The sequence below is a fragment of the Oncorhynchus gorbuscha genome, linkage group LG01 (assembly GCF_021184085.1).
Source record: "Oncorhynchus gorbuscha isolate QuinsamMale2020 ecotype Even-year linkage group LG01, OgorEven_v1.0, whole genome shotgun sequence".
Taxonomy (NCBI): domain Eukaryota; kingdom Metazoa; phylum Chordata; class Actinopteri; order Salmoniformes; family Salmonidae; genus Oncorhynchus; species Oncorhynchus gorbuscha.
Genome location: NC_060173.1, coordinates 78,644,853 through 78,659,535, shown reverse-complemented (window position 1 = coordinate 78,659,535; position 14,683 = coordinate 78,644,853). Strand labels below are relative to the sequence as shown.

Genomic DNA, 14,683 nt, shown 5'->3' with positions numbered 1-14,683 from the left:
AGTAGCAGCTGCATGCTGAACTCTGTCCCACAGCTCCCCTCCTCTCCCTCACCAGCTGCACTATACCCAGCCACAGTGAGCACACACTCACAGACAAACACTCTTCAGATGGAGCCTGAACTCTGCTGCTGCTCCCTAACTCTCTACCCTCGCACCAGCTGCACTAAACCCTTAACGAGGTGGACACTCGTGGGTCAACGTTGGCCTGGCCGTCATCCTCGCTGGAAATTCTCCAGCTTTACATCCGAGTACTGTTTAGTATTGGGAACAGAATAGACAGTTTGGGAAATGTTTAACAAAGAAAACTACAGAAAAATGAATCCAAAACAATTATTTCACTGATGACTGCTCTGTTTCTAATAAAAACAATTGGATTTCCCTGCCGCTATTTGTTCATGTATAATGTTACTACGGTCTATGCACTCAATTAGACAATTGCTTCTCATTGTGACATACTTTTAATGAGTCTACAAGAAAACGTTCAGGTAACACTTGACATTCAGTCTATCCTACCACACCTAGAGATGTAGAAATGCTGTAACTATATTCGGGTAATAAGTTAACATTTTCTTCTTGATATTCTGTAATAATAAAAAAAAAACATTCAACTCCATAAATTACAATGTAACAAAGTGTCAATGCAATGGAGCAATTTCAGCTATACTATGTGTAAAGCAAGTGAAGTGTTACTGACCATTACTTTACTAGGATTTCTTTCAATTGAAAGCACTATACAGATTAGCTACTGCCCAGGAAAACTTGGTCAGAGGTTCAGAACTGTAATTTGGGTTCGTTCTGGGGACCGAGTCCTTTGGTAATACATCTCCCTCCTGACAAAACACTTATGGGAAACATGCCCCAGCAGGACATATTCTACTTCCTGCAGACTATCACAGAGCCACTCAAATCAATGGATGAGCCAAGACCACCCGATCCAACTCTGATCCTTCCCTTTAGAGAGGGAGGGATAGGATTAGTGCACCAATGGCCCATGGGGCCTATGATAGACTGGGATTAGTCTGACAAAATATGAGATCTCTTACATATCTGCTGCATAATACCACCACTCAGAGGGAGGTGCTGGCTCACTCCAGAAGGCCCACAGAAACATGCACAAAGCAGCCCACAGAAAAGGCTCCCGAAACAGCTCACCTCGAGCTAAAGAAGGCTGGGAAACTGGACAAGTTCCAGAAGAGGAGCGATAAGAGTACCAAGGGTGGTTTTTTCACTTGACCGGGAAAAAACTAAGCTTTCGCGAAGATCCAGAGTTTACCCTGGGCAGGTCACGTGGTTGAGAAACCCTCACGACATAAGAGTTGGGGCCTATCTCTAAATGGAATATAGTTTGACAGAACATCACTCTTTTTTTAACGATAACGCCCATGTTACTGTGCTCGGGCTAAAGTGATTAAAAAAAGTAATTTCAAATCAACTTATTTACCTCCACGCAGTCAATGTTTTCTGTGACTCTGGCTGAATATTTAACTTTGAAGAGGGTGATCAGGTTCCCAGAACTGTAATACAGTTGAATCTGAAAGCCTTTGTATCCAAAGGAAATAAATAAATTAAAACAAAGTGGATAACTAGCTAGTGAGCTCCAAAAGTATTGGGACAGTGGCATTTTTTGGCTCCGTACTCCAGCACTTTTGATTTGAAATGACAGAATGACGGTGAGGTTAAAGTGCAGACTATCAGTTTTAATTTGAGGGTAATTTTCATCCATATCGAGTGAACCATAACATAATAACACACAGAAATACGAGCCTTAGCTCATTAATATGGTCGAATCCGGAAACTATCATCTCGAAAACAGGACGTTTATTCTTTCAGTGAAATACGGAACTGTTCCATATTTTATCTAACGTGTGGCATCCATAAGTCTAAATATTCCTGTTACATTGCACAACCTTCAATGTTATGTCATAATTACGTAAAATTCTGGCAAATTAGGCGGGCCAAACTGTTGCATATACCCTGACTCTGCGTGCAATGAACGCAAGAGAAGTGACACAATTTCACCTGGTTAATATTGCCTGCTAACCTGGATTTCTTTTAGCTAAATATGCAGGTTTAAACATATATACTTCTGTGTATTGATTTTAAGAAAGGCTTTGATGTTTATGGTTAGGTACACATTGGAGCAAGGACAGTCCTTTTTCGCGAATATGCACCGCATCAATTATATGCAACGCGGGACACGCTAGATAAAATGATTATGATTGATTGTTTTTTTATAAGATAAGTTTAATGCTAGCTAGCAACTTACCTTGGCTTACTGCAGTTGAGTAACAGGCAGGCTCCTCGTGGAGTGCAATGAGAGGCAGGTGGTTAGCGCGTTGGTCTAGTTAACTGTAAGGTTGCAAGATTGAATCCCCGAGCTGACAAGGTAAAAATCTGTCGTTCTGCCCCTGAACAAGGCAGTTAACCCACCGTTCCTTGGCCGTCATTGAAAATAAGAATGTGTTCTTAACTGACTTGCCTCGTTAATAAAGATTAAATAAAAGGTGTAAAAAAAAAGTTTTAAAAAAGTTGGTGTCCAAAAATACAGTTTTCCGATTGTTATGAAAACTTGAAATCGGTCCTAATTAACTTCTCTAGGGTAGGGGGCAGGAATTTTGGAATTCGGAATTTTGGATGAAAAGCATGCCCAAATTAAACGGCCTGCTACTCGGGCCCAGAAGATATGATATGGATATAACTGGTAGATTTGGATAGAAAACACTAAAGTTTCCAAAACTGTTTTAAATAGTGTCTGTGAGTATAACAGAACTGATTTGGCAGGCGAAAACCTGAGAAAAACCCATTCAGGAAGTAGTTTTTTTGTTGGTTTTATAGTTTTCTATTCAATGCCATGACAGTATCCATTCACTTAGGACTCAAATTGCAGTTCCTATACCTTCCACTAGATTTAAACAGTCTTTAGAAATTGTTTCAAGGCTTGTATTCTGATAAATGAGGGAGTAAGACAAGTCTGAATGAGTGGACCCTACCGTGTCACAGAGCTTTTTCATGCGCAATCCCAAGAGAGTACCTTTCTTGTTTACCTTTTATATTGACAACGTTATTGTCCGGTTGAAATATTATAGATCATTTAGGCTAAAAACAACCTGAGGATTGAATATCAACATCGTTTGACATGTTTCTATGAACTTTACGGATACAATTTGGATTTTTTTGTCTGCCTGTTTTGACTGCGTTTGAGCCTGTGGATTACTGAAGAAAACAAACTAAATTAAAGTTTTTGGATATAAAGAGACTTTATCGAACAAAATAAACATTTATTGAGTAAATGAATGTCTTCTGAGTGCCACCATATGAAGATCATCAAAGGTAAGGGATTCATTTTAGCTCTATTTCTGACATGTACCCCCTCTACTTGGCTGGTTACTGTTTGCAATGATTTGTCTGCTGGGCTACGTTCTCAAATAATCATAAGGTATGCTTTCGCAGTGAAGCATTTAAAAAATCTGACACCGTGGTTGGATTCACAAGAAGTTCATCTTTGAACCTATGTTGAAACATTTTTTAAAAAGCTGAATTTTTATAATGAGTATTTCTGTATTTCAATTTGGCACTCTGCAATCTCACTGGATATTGGCCAGATGGGACGCTAGCGTCCCAGATATCCTAGTGAGGTTTAATCAGCCATTCCGATTAATCGATCGACCACTATTTTTGATGTTGCTGACGCCTGACAGATCTTACAACGCTTGGATAGGTATTTTAAGTATTAGCTAACCATATACTGTACTTTACAGCTATTTGTCAGTCAATGACGTGGCACACAACCATTGGTTGTTTCGTCGCCTCAGCTGTGGAACGCAGCCGTAGAGTTCACATGGAGTTACTGTAATGAGATGCACAGATCTTACTGGCTGAATTAGGTTTAATACTCACTCATCACCATAAACCTGGTGGCTGTACTCTGGATGGAATGTCGTGCTTTCATTATCCACCTCCTCTGCGAAACGGACTGAGAGAAATAGTTGTATTTCATTATTTGAGTAAGAGGGTGTGGCAAATACTCAGTCAACATATCAAATATTGCACTGTATATGAAACACTTAAAGCACCATTTACCAAACAACAAAATGCAGTGCAAGTAGCTACTATCTCCAAATCCTAAAACAAAAGAGTTTACACACAAAGCTAAATAAGGAGACGCATGAGACAAACCTAGTTTTCAACAGATTGCTTCGTTGGTGTCACACTTGTACTCTGCCAACTTCTTCTCCATTTCGTTCATCCCTGTGGAGCAAAACAAACAGCATTTCCAGCTTAATTGTTTGTTTATTTATTTGGATCCCTGTTAGTTTTTGCAGAAGCAGCCTCTGCTCTTCCTGGGGTCTACAAAAAAAAATGACAAGTAACAAAACACTGATACACTAGGAAAAGTCACATTCAAAATACAATGATGTAGAAACAATGCAACAATTTTGTTTTTACAAAAACCCCCCAAAAAAAAGTTCAAATGTGTCTGTGTGCCCCCCTCACAGTACACATCATTCCATGAGTTGTTTTAAAGGGTGTTCCATGCTATAAAACTAGAAGAGAAAGAAGCAGTTCAAATCTCTCGACAACCCTCAACTATGAAAGACTGGCCAAGCATGTTGATGTTAGTTCTGTATGTGCAGTGAAGGGCAATGCATGCTGCTCTGTTTTGAACCATTTGCAGCTTTTCTAGGTCTTTCTTTGCTGCACTTGACCATATTACCGGACAGTAATCAAGATGGGACAAGACCAGAGCCTGACCATCTAGCAGTTGATTGTGTCAAAAACACTGAACATGTTTTTATAACAGACAAACCCCTCCCCATCTTACCAAAAACTCTGTCAAAATGACTTGACCATGATAATTGATCATCCAATGTTATACCTTAAGCCTCCTCAACTTGCCTAAACCTCCAGTTTAGGTTTTGGTCTTAGAGAAGGTTTTGAAAATGCTTTTAGTTTAAGATGTATTTCAGAGCAGTTTATTATTAAATCACCCATTCTGATACAGACTTACTCCTTATTTAGAATTTCAGTGAGCTCACTGGCTTTGGGTGATGACATGTAGAGTGTGGAATCAAAATAAAATAGTTACATGCGCCGATCACAACTGGTGCAGACTTTACAGTGAAATGCTGGCTTTACGACCCCTTCCCAATGATGCAAAATAAAATATTAACACAAGAGGAATAAAATACACAAGAATGGAGCTGTAATACCAGTACCAGATCAATGTGCAGAGGTACCAGGACTTGAGGTACCAGTACATGAAGGCAGGGTAAAGTAAATAGGCATCCGGATAGATAACAATACAAGTAAAATAAAGAACAGTAGCAGCAGCAGCAAATGTGTAAGTGTTTGTGTGTGTGAGTGCATATGGATGTGTGTTTGTGTTGTCGGTATGTGTGTGTGTATTGTATGTGAATACGTGTGGGTTTTGTGAGTGTCAATGTAGTGTGTGTGAGTGTATATATAGTCTAGTGAGTGTATATATGATCTAGTGAGTGTATATATGGTCTAGTGAGTGTGCGTAGGGTCATAAGAGTCAGTGCAGATAGTTTGGGACAATAAATTGACAAGAAAAAGAAACAAACTATTTCTTTATGATATCCAATTGGTAGTCGGTCTTCTCCCATCGCTGCAACTCCCGTACGGATTCGGTTGACCCGGAAGCCAGCCGGACCAATGTGTCGGAGGAAACACCGTACAGCTGGCGACCGAAGTCAACGTGCATGTACCCGGCTCGCCACAAGAAGTCGCAAGAGCGGCCAGCTGCGACACAGCCCAGGATCGAACCCGGGTCTAGTGATGCCTCAAGCACTGCCTTAGACCGCTGCACCACTCGGGAGGCCACTATATCTGGCAGTCTTATGACTTGGGGGTAGAAACTGTCTCAGTGCCCGTTGGTCCAATAGCCGATGCTCTGGTACAATTTGCCGAATGGTTGAAGAGTGAACAGTCTATGGCTTGCATGGCTGGAGTTTGGCAATTTTTCAGGCCTTCCTCTGACTGCCTGATATAGAAGACCTGGATGGCAAGGAGTTTGGCCTCAGTGATGTACTGGGCTGTCCGCACCACCCTGTCTAGCGCTTTGCGGTCAAGGGCGGTGCATTTCCATACCAAGTGGTTATGCAGCCAGTCAAGATGCTCTCGATAGCACATGCCAAATCTTTTCAGCCTCCTGAGGGGGAAGAGTTGCTGCCGTGCCCTCTTCACGACTGAGGATGTGTGTGTGGACCATGTTAAGTACTTAGTGATGTGGTCCTTAGTGATGAAGGAACTTGAAGCTCTCAACCTGCTCAACAACAGCCATGTTGTTCGCCTCTTTCACCTATAGTCCACGATATAAGCTCCTTGGTCTTACTGACGTCGAGATTGTTGTCCTGGCACCACACTGCAGTCTCTGACCTCCCTGTAGACTGACTCATCACCGTTGGTGATCAGGCCTAGCACCGTCATGTCGTCAACAAACTTGATGATGGTTTTGGAGTCGTGAGTGGCCACGCAGTCGTGGGTGAACAGGAAGTAAAGGAGGGGATTAAGAACACACCACTGAGGGTCCATCGTATTGAGGGTCAGTGATGGCATTGGAGGTGATGTTGCCTACCCTCACTACCCTGGGGGAAGCCTGTCAGGAAGGCTAGGATCCAGTTGCAGAGGGAGGGGTTCAGTCCCAGGGTCCCTATCTTGGAAGGGACTATGGTGTTGAATGCTGAGCTGTAATCTATGAACAGCATTCTGAAATTATTATTTTCCCTCTTGTCCAGGTGGGAGAAGGCAGTGTGAAGTGCAATTGAGATTGGATCATCTGTAGATCATCTGTGGATCTGTTGGGGCGGTGTGCAAATTGGAGTGGGTCTGGGATGATGGTGTTGATGTGTGTCATGACCAGCCTTTCAAAGCACTTCATAATTACAGATGTGAGTGCTACAGGGCGATAGTAATTTAGATAGGTTACCTTGTTGCTCTTGGGAACAGGGGCAATAGATTGGGATTATAGACTGGGACAAGTAAAGATTTAAAATGTCTGTGAAGACACTTGCCAGCCGGTCTGCACATGCTTTGAGAACGCGTCCTGGTATTCCGTCTGGCCTGGCAGCCTTGTGATTGTTAACCTGTTTAAACGTTTAGCTCAAAATCTGCCATGGAGAGCGAGATCATCCACATAGATAGTCGTTCTAGCTTTGTTTAAGACCATTGGCAAATAATATATAAAAACAGAGAAGACTAACAGCCCAAGGCAACTGCCGAGGGACACCGCACTGTACATCTGATATTCGAGAGGCTTCTATTGAAGAACACTCTTTGGGTTCTATTGGATAAATAACTCTCCAACCATGGGATGGCAAGTTTTTTCAATAACAATTTATGATCAATAAGATCAAAGGCGCCAACTATGATCTTATTATCCATTTATTTTAAGCAATTATTATTAATTGGTGTCAGTGCAGTACAAGTTGAGTCCCCTTCTCGATACGCATGCTGAAAGTCAGTAGTTAACTTGTTCTCTGAAAAATAGCATTGTATTTGGTCAAACACAATCCTCTCCATTAGTTAACTAAGAACAGGCGGAAAACCGATTGGGCGGATGTTAGAGCTAGCAAAGGGTGCTTTGCTAATTTTAGGCAGTGGAATTACTTTAGCTTCCTTCCACGCACACACTCCTTTAAAGTTTGGTTAAAGAAATGGCAAATAGGAGCGGCAGTAGTCTGCAACCATTCTCAATAGTTCATCAAGGTTGTCTACAACTGGTTGCTTATCATTTTTTATAGATAACAATCGTTTTCTATCTCTCCCCATACTAACTTGAACAAATTCACAAACACAATAATTTTCTTTCATTATGAAATCCTTTATTAAAACATATGATGGTTCACTGTTCAATGTTTTCATTTCAGTTTTTCCACTTCACTAATTAAATAGTCATTGAAATGACTGGCAATAACTAAAGGTTTTATTATAAATGATACTCCAAAGTATTTATCTTTGTTTGGTAATATATTTTATTCTTGTTAAGTTTAGTCACAACATTTCTCAATTTAGAGTATAACAACTAATCAGCTGAGCAGACAACTTTTGCATCATTTCTTTCTTTGAACCATCATCAATCACGGGGTACATTGTCAACAGTTGGCATGACATTTTTTACAAATACTTCCAGTGCTGCACCTGAATTCACTTCTTCATAAACCTCAGCCCAACATACATTTTCAACAAAAGAATCGAGGAAACATTTTGTATGACCTCTTATGAATTACTTTAGGCCCAACCTTTGGCACTTACGCTTCCCTTGTTAATGCCACAATGTTATAATCACTGCAGCCACTGGAAGCTGGTATTGCTTTGGAGCAAAGCTTTGCAGTATTAGTGAAGATATGATCAATACAAGTAGATGTAACAGAACCAACATTATTGGTATGCACTCTAGTTGGCTGAATGAACCTGGATCATATTACAGGCATTAGTCCGAATGGAGAGCTAGTTGCTAACTAGTCAATCGTCAGGTCACCCAGAAAATAGACCTCTTAACAAAATCAATCAATATATGTGCATGTGATGTTGTGCTGAAGCTACTGACCCTGAGGCATGACTATCTCATTCCTCACAAGGCTTTTGGGAGGGAGGGTGGACAATGAGCCTGCCGTAGTGGATGTAAGCAATGCTCCCATGCTCTCTGGCAGTTTTCATAGCTGGGATAAGTTCTTTCCGCCTCAGGCCGACAGCTTCTGTGAAGTCCTCGTTGAGGAAGATGTTGATTCCTCTCAAGTTCTTGGCTCTCTCCAGAACAGCCATCTTGTCCTCAAACCTCTAGAACTTGACCAGGAACTGTCACCTAGGCTGGTTACATGGTTTCCAGACCTTTGGGCACACTCCATCTCAATCTTCCATCTGCAGCTTTTCAGTAGGGCTGTCCCAAACTAAAACAAATTTTGGTCAATAGAGAGTTGTCTTTTCTTCAAGCAATCGATTGGTCGAAATGTTAAAACTTGTATTTTTCCATATATAGTGTTTCTATATATGGAAAAATACAAGTTGTATTTTAGTAAAATCAACTATATGTACTGAGATTGTCTGATTCTTTAAGCGTGCCATTTGATTAAATAATGAAGACATACAAATGACTCAAGAAGAAGCAGGAGATCAAGATATCCTAACCAGAGAAACTTTATATTTTATATATATTTTTAAAATATATGTTTATCTCATGCTAGCAACCTTGCAACATTGTATGAAATATTGTGGGCCCTCAGAGTTTCCCGCACCAGTGAGCTCAGGACAGACACAGCTGTAGGCTGTTTGTGCAAGGGATAATAAGTCATTAGGTATTTTATTTGAACTACATCAGAGCATTACAATTTCTCCCTTTCATGCTGAGTGGTTATCAAAAGGGAGAGGGCAGAAAATATGTTTCAAATACGTCAAGGAGCTATTGTAATTCTCTATGGACTCAAAAACAGACATAGTTTACTTGCTGTTTGAGGTGAATACAAATTACTTTGAGAAGCGGCAAAACCGTAACCAACCAAACATTGTAGATCAGAAATGAGGGGAATTAATGGTAAATGTAGGCTACTACTGGTGGTATATGTAATGGGGAATTGATAGACGATAACAATCAAAGGGCAAACAATTCACACAATGAAGTTAAGAAACACCGAATGCACATGGCATGGTGGGAGAGAGCGCATTCTGGAGAGACACGTGCCTTGTGCATTTTACACACTCCCCTTCTTGAACCGTGGCATCCTCAATAGATTAGTCCACTGAACAGTGGTGTAAATTAGGGATGCACGATATATCGGTGAACATTTCGGAATCGGACCATATTAGCTAAAAATGCCAACATCGGTATCAGCCCGATGTCTAGTTTAACGCGTATGTGAAAAAACGATGTCAATGCTGACGTGCATACCTATATAACGTAGGTACATGACGTAATGGTGGCACGTAAAATTTTGCCCTACACGTGCATCACAGCATTCCTAACCTAGCCCACAATGTCTGCTGTGTGGATCGAGCAGTCAACAAGTCAAGCAGTCATTTGAAAGAGTAAGAACATTTCAGCGAGTCAACTCAAAGGCGAAATCCATTAAAATGCCAAGATAATGGAATTCATTGCCCTTGACAATCAACCGTTCTGTCGTGGGTGACGTTGGCTTTCGCGACTGTTCGAGCACCGGTACACACTAACGTTAACAAGGGCGCTACTGTTCAGATGCTGCCCTACCGGAGTTACACAGTAATAGCGTCACTGCTATTAGCTTCATGACATAATATGGAACGCCACTTGGGTCTTTGCGTGTCAAAAAAGATACACCTCAAACAACACTATTTTACAATAACACGATTTGATGGGTTCAATACGCTTTTAATTTGACACGTTAAATAACACAGATCTATTATAGAATGTTGTGTGCTCTGAACTTGCACGTGCAAGCCAAGCGACACCACTACTATCAGTAGCACTGTCAAAACTGTACAAAAAAAGTCTGCAAACAAGCAAACACTGGTCACGAACGATGTGTTTACAATAAATACTGTGTTGGTAAAAAAGCATTATTTGTTTGGCCGCAACTTCTGGGGTAGCTAGCTAGCTTAAGCTTGGTACCTAAATAGCACCAATACAACCAGCCTGAAAACAATGACCTGTAGAAACTGCAGTCATTTTCACTATTCTTAGGAATGATTTAGGAATCCTTGGGAGTAAGTATTAGCTAGGTTGCCACTTGTTGTTCGCCTATTGAAATTGAACTTCAGTTCATGAAAATAAATAGGTAGCCAGCTACTTAACCCTGTTGCCCAAAGCTTGCGTTATAAGCAGCCTGCTGGCTTCATCTGGCTAGTGAGGCTCGACCTGACCGGGTTGTGTTGTGAAGCTAGCCACAATAAGGATTAGGCACAACAGTGGAATTTGCAGTTTGCCTTCAAAATAAAAGTACCTCTGAAAGTGATGCAGAAAGTTACAAATGGATGGAATCATGCCATATTTAGACTAGATAATGTCAAACAAGGTTGGAATGTGAAGCAATGAAATGGGGTATCAGTCTACTCTGTGACACCCACAGAACACAACTGTGAAGAGTTTACGCAAATATTAGCGTTGTTGCTCTTATCACGGGACTGTGACTGTGTGTAATCACCTCCCCAGTCTGCCTGTTGTGTGTATTGACATTCATATTGCACTGTACAGCTTTACCTAAGGATTGGGGATCAATGAAATGGGGTAACAGTCTACTCAATACCCAATATATTTTTTTCCAACGTCCTCCTCAGAGTTCAGACTCCAAAACATCCATGCAGTATTGTTTTTCCTCTGGAAAAGGGTGTTCTATACATAGGTTGACAATAAATGTGGCTCAATTCACAGTCGTTTCAGAGTCCTGCAATAAGAGCTACGATACTAATGTTCTCTGGGTGTCACTAAGTAGTGCATTCGGTGTTTCTTAACTTCATTGTGTGAATTGTTTGCCCTTTGATTGTTATCGTCTATCAATTCCCCATTACATATACCACCAGTAGTAGCCTACATTTACCGTTAATTCCCCTCATTTCTGATCTACAATGTTTGGTTGGTTACGGTTTTGCCGCTTCTCAAAGTCAAATTAACAAATTGTCTTTTGTTGATTTTATATAACATTCCAACACAGTTTAGCATGCTCTATTAAATTATACTATTTGTATTCATTTGCATCACTGTCAATGACATACTTTTATTTTATTTTCAATTAGTATGTAACATGCAGTAATATTCAGGTCCTGACTGGTCAACAAACTTATTTGACACGTCAAACAGTGCTATTTGACGTGCATCTTGTTTGACATGCAAAGACCCAAACGCTGTTCCTTAGAAGTCCTGCTTGAGAATGAAACGACTGAACAACAGCACAGCAAGTAAGTGAAAGAAATTGGTTTTGATAATGTTTTACTAGGTAATGGGGACATACGTAAATGCCAACAAAAAAACTTTTTGGTCAATGTGGTGTGTGTAACCTTTATTTAACTAGGCAAGTCAGTTAATTAAGAACAAATTCTTATTTACAATGACGGCTTACCATGGCCAAACTCGGACGGCGCTAGGCCAATTGTGCTGCGCCCTATGGGAATCCCAATCACGACAGGATTCGAACCTGGGACTGTAGTGACACCTCTTGCACGAAGACGCAGTACCTTAGACCGCTGCGTCCGTGTGTGTGTTTTAACTATTTAACTGTACTAGAATCATTAAAAGGCTGCTTAAATTTTAAATATCGATTATCGGTATCGTTTTTTTTTTTTGGCAAGGAAAATAATTGGATATCGGTATTGGTCGAAAATTTAATATCAGTGAATCACTAGTGTAAAGTACTTAAGTAAAAATATTTTTAAGTAATACTTAAGTAATTTTTGTGTGTATCTGTACTTTACTATATTTATTTTTACAACTTTTACTCTACTACATTCCTAAAGAAAATAATGTACTTTTTACGCCATGCAAAAGTACTCCTTACATTTTGAGTGCTTAGCATGATTCACAGAAAGTGCTGGTGTCATCTCGAGAGGATTTACAGTTTGTCGTCATCTTGCTGCAAGTTTCTTTCGGGACATCTGGAGAACTGCAAACTGTTATAACGGTCCTGGGCCCGGTTGTATAAAACATTACCCCCTTATTTTCCTTACCTTTAAGTAAGTTTCACAAAACATTTTACGGCACATTTTTTGGTGAAGCCAGCTATATTGTGGTATGTTACCTTCCTTCGCCAACCACCGGAACGATGCACAACCAATACTCTGGCTCCCCATGTGTCCCAAAGCTAGTGGTCGCCTCGTCTTCCATCAACAACTCCTGTAACATTGAGATATGGCCTGTGTGGGAACACGAACCTTAATACTACCGCAAGCGATGCGTGTTAACTTTCAGATCGAGCGTCGGGCTCTTAAAAAAAAAAGTAAAGAAGATACTATCGTCAATAGGCGCTAAAGCAGTTAGTGTCTATAAATGGGGTAGCTTGTCCCTAGCCACAACATCATCACTGATTCCCGATAACGTTATCAAGCTAGCTAGTGGGTTAGCAAGCTTGATGACAGCTCGATTGCCTGTGACAGCAACATACATACATGGCCCTCGAACACTCAAATAGGCGAGCACATCTATCATACACATTGCAATACAAACCATAATACGGGGTTTGTGCACTTACATGTTGTATATATTCATGTGTTACTTACCCGTAATTTCTGTACACTGCTGCATCTCTGTTGTTGTCAAAGGCCCAAGGAAAATACGCACCGAAGACTTCCTGTTTGTCCACGTGTTTCCGCCGCATCTGATGTATGCGGAAGAAATCCATAACTTTTCTCATCGCTCGCTCTCCATCGATTTGTTTTGTCACCCTTCCAGTGTGTGCTACAGTTTAACCACGTACTATTGCGCATCACCAATCGATGTTATAAAAAAAACTATTTTCCGCGCAAGTGTATCTCGTTATTTTTATACTGATGAGATGATTTGGTGCTGTGTCTGTGCTGATGTTTTATTATATTGTATTCTGAATTGTATTCTTATTATTTGTATTTTCTGACATAGTCTACTGGAAGCCTAAAAATGTGAGTCCTTTGAAAATATAAAAACTAGATTTTCCCCCCACAATTTAACACTAACTATTAACTATTGTTATGTATTTGATTTCCACACAACCAACCTCATCACACGCACTCAAAGTTTAAATAAGATTAAACATTCCTCGCGTGAGTTGTTCTTCCTATAGTAATACCATAAGAGAAAAAAAACACAAAGTTACCGTCAAAAAATATATAGCTTACCTAAGCACTCTGTAGTAAACAAAACGTACCCTTTAATTGTCTCATTAGGACAGACCATGCTACCAATTAAGAATTTGAACCTTGAAAATTGTCTTTCAAAAAGTGGATTACAGTGCAGTGATAAAATAAATGGTCTCTCTGGGGGAGAGTGCAATGGCTGAACATTGAACTGTGGTAATGCTGTGCTATCATCCCTGGCATGGCAATTCTGTCCTCCAGAAGCACCAATGACTGACCCATATAGTCATGTTTAAGCAACTATTATTTTACCCCTACCTACTACTCTGACAGCACTAGATTATAACCCTTTCCTGCATAGGCTACAACGCCTTTTACTCTCTTGCTATGTGCTATGGTATAACAGTATGGAGGCAATACATGCAGCTTGATCTCTAACCTTTATGAAATATTTCTGTTGAAAGCAGAATTGTCTTTTCTAAACGTCTGTCAAGAATTTGTGCAATATGTCTTTGTCTGTTTTTGTATTTTATTGCCATTTGTGGTTTGACTGTGTCCCTCTCTTTAACCTTCATACATGTTGTATCCTTGTGGTAACATAACGCTATTATACAAAGGTTCTGCACAAAGCAGATAATAAAGTATATTCTTATGCAATATCTTTTTTTAAAGCACTGTTTGGTTTTATGAGAAAGAAAATAATGACACCAAAGAGAAGACAAGCCCGACAGTTGCCTTTTCAATTTTATTTATTCATGACATTTCAGATTCCAAGTGCACAAAGTCCTTCATTTAAAAAAAATAATCTATCCCCTTAGTCCGTGAATACTGGATGGACATGAATAGTAATAACATTTGACCTTCAGTGCACCTCACTCGAGCTCACATTTCATTAAGATGATGAAAAATGTATAATAATTTTGGACAGCATAAT

General features: G+C 40.2%; 1 long non-coding RNA gene across 1 annotated transcript; it reads right to left on the bottom strand.

The window, feature by feature from the left end:
* Positions 1 to 7,976: 7,976 nt before the first annotated feature.
* On the bottom strand, positions 7,977 to 13,294 carry LOC124043122. Its single transcript, XR_006840274.1, has 3 exons — positions 13,198 to 13,294; positions 12,720 to 12,814; positions 7,977 to 8,909 (listed from the first exon to the last, which is right to left on the bottom strand). It is a non-coding gene; the product is annotated as an uncharacterized LOC124043122 (long non-coding RNA).
* Between the last annotated feature and the right edge of the window lie 1,389 nt (positions 13,295 to 14,683).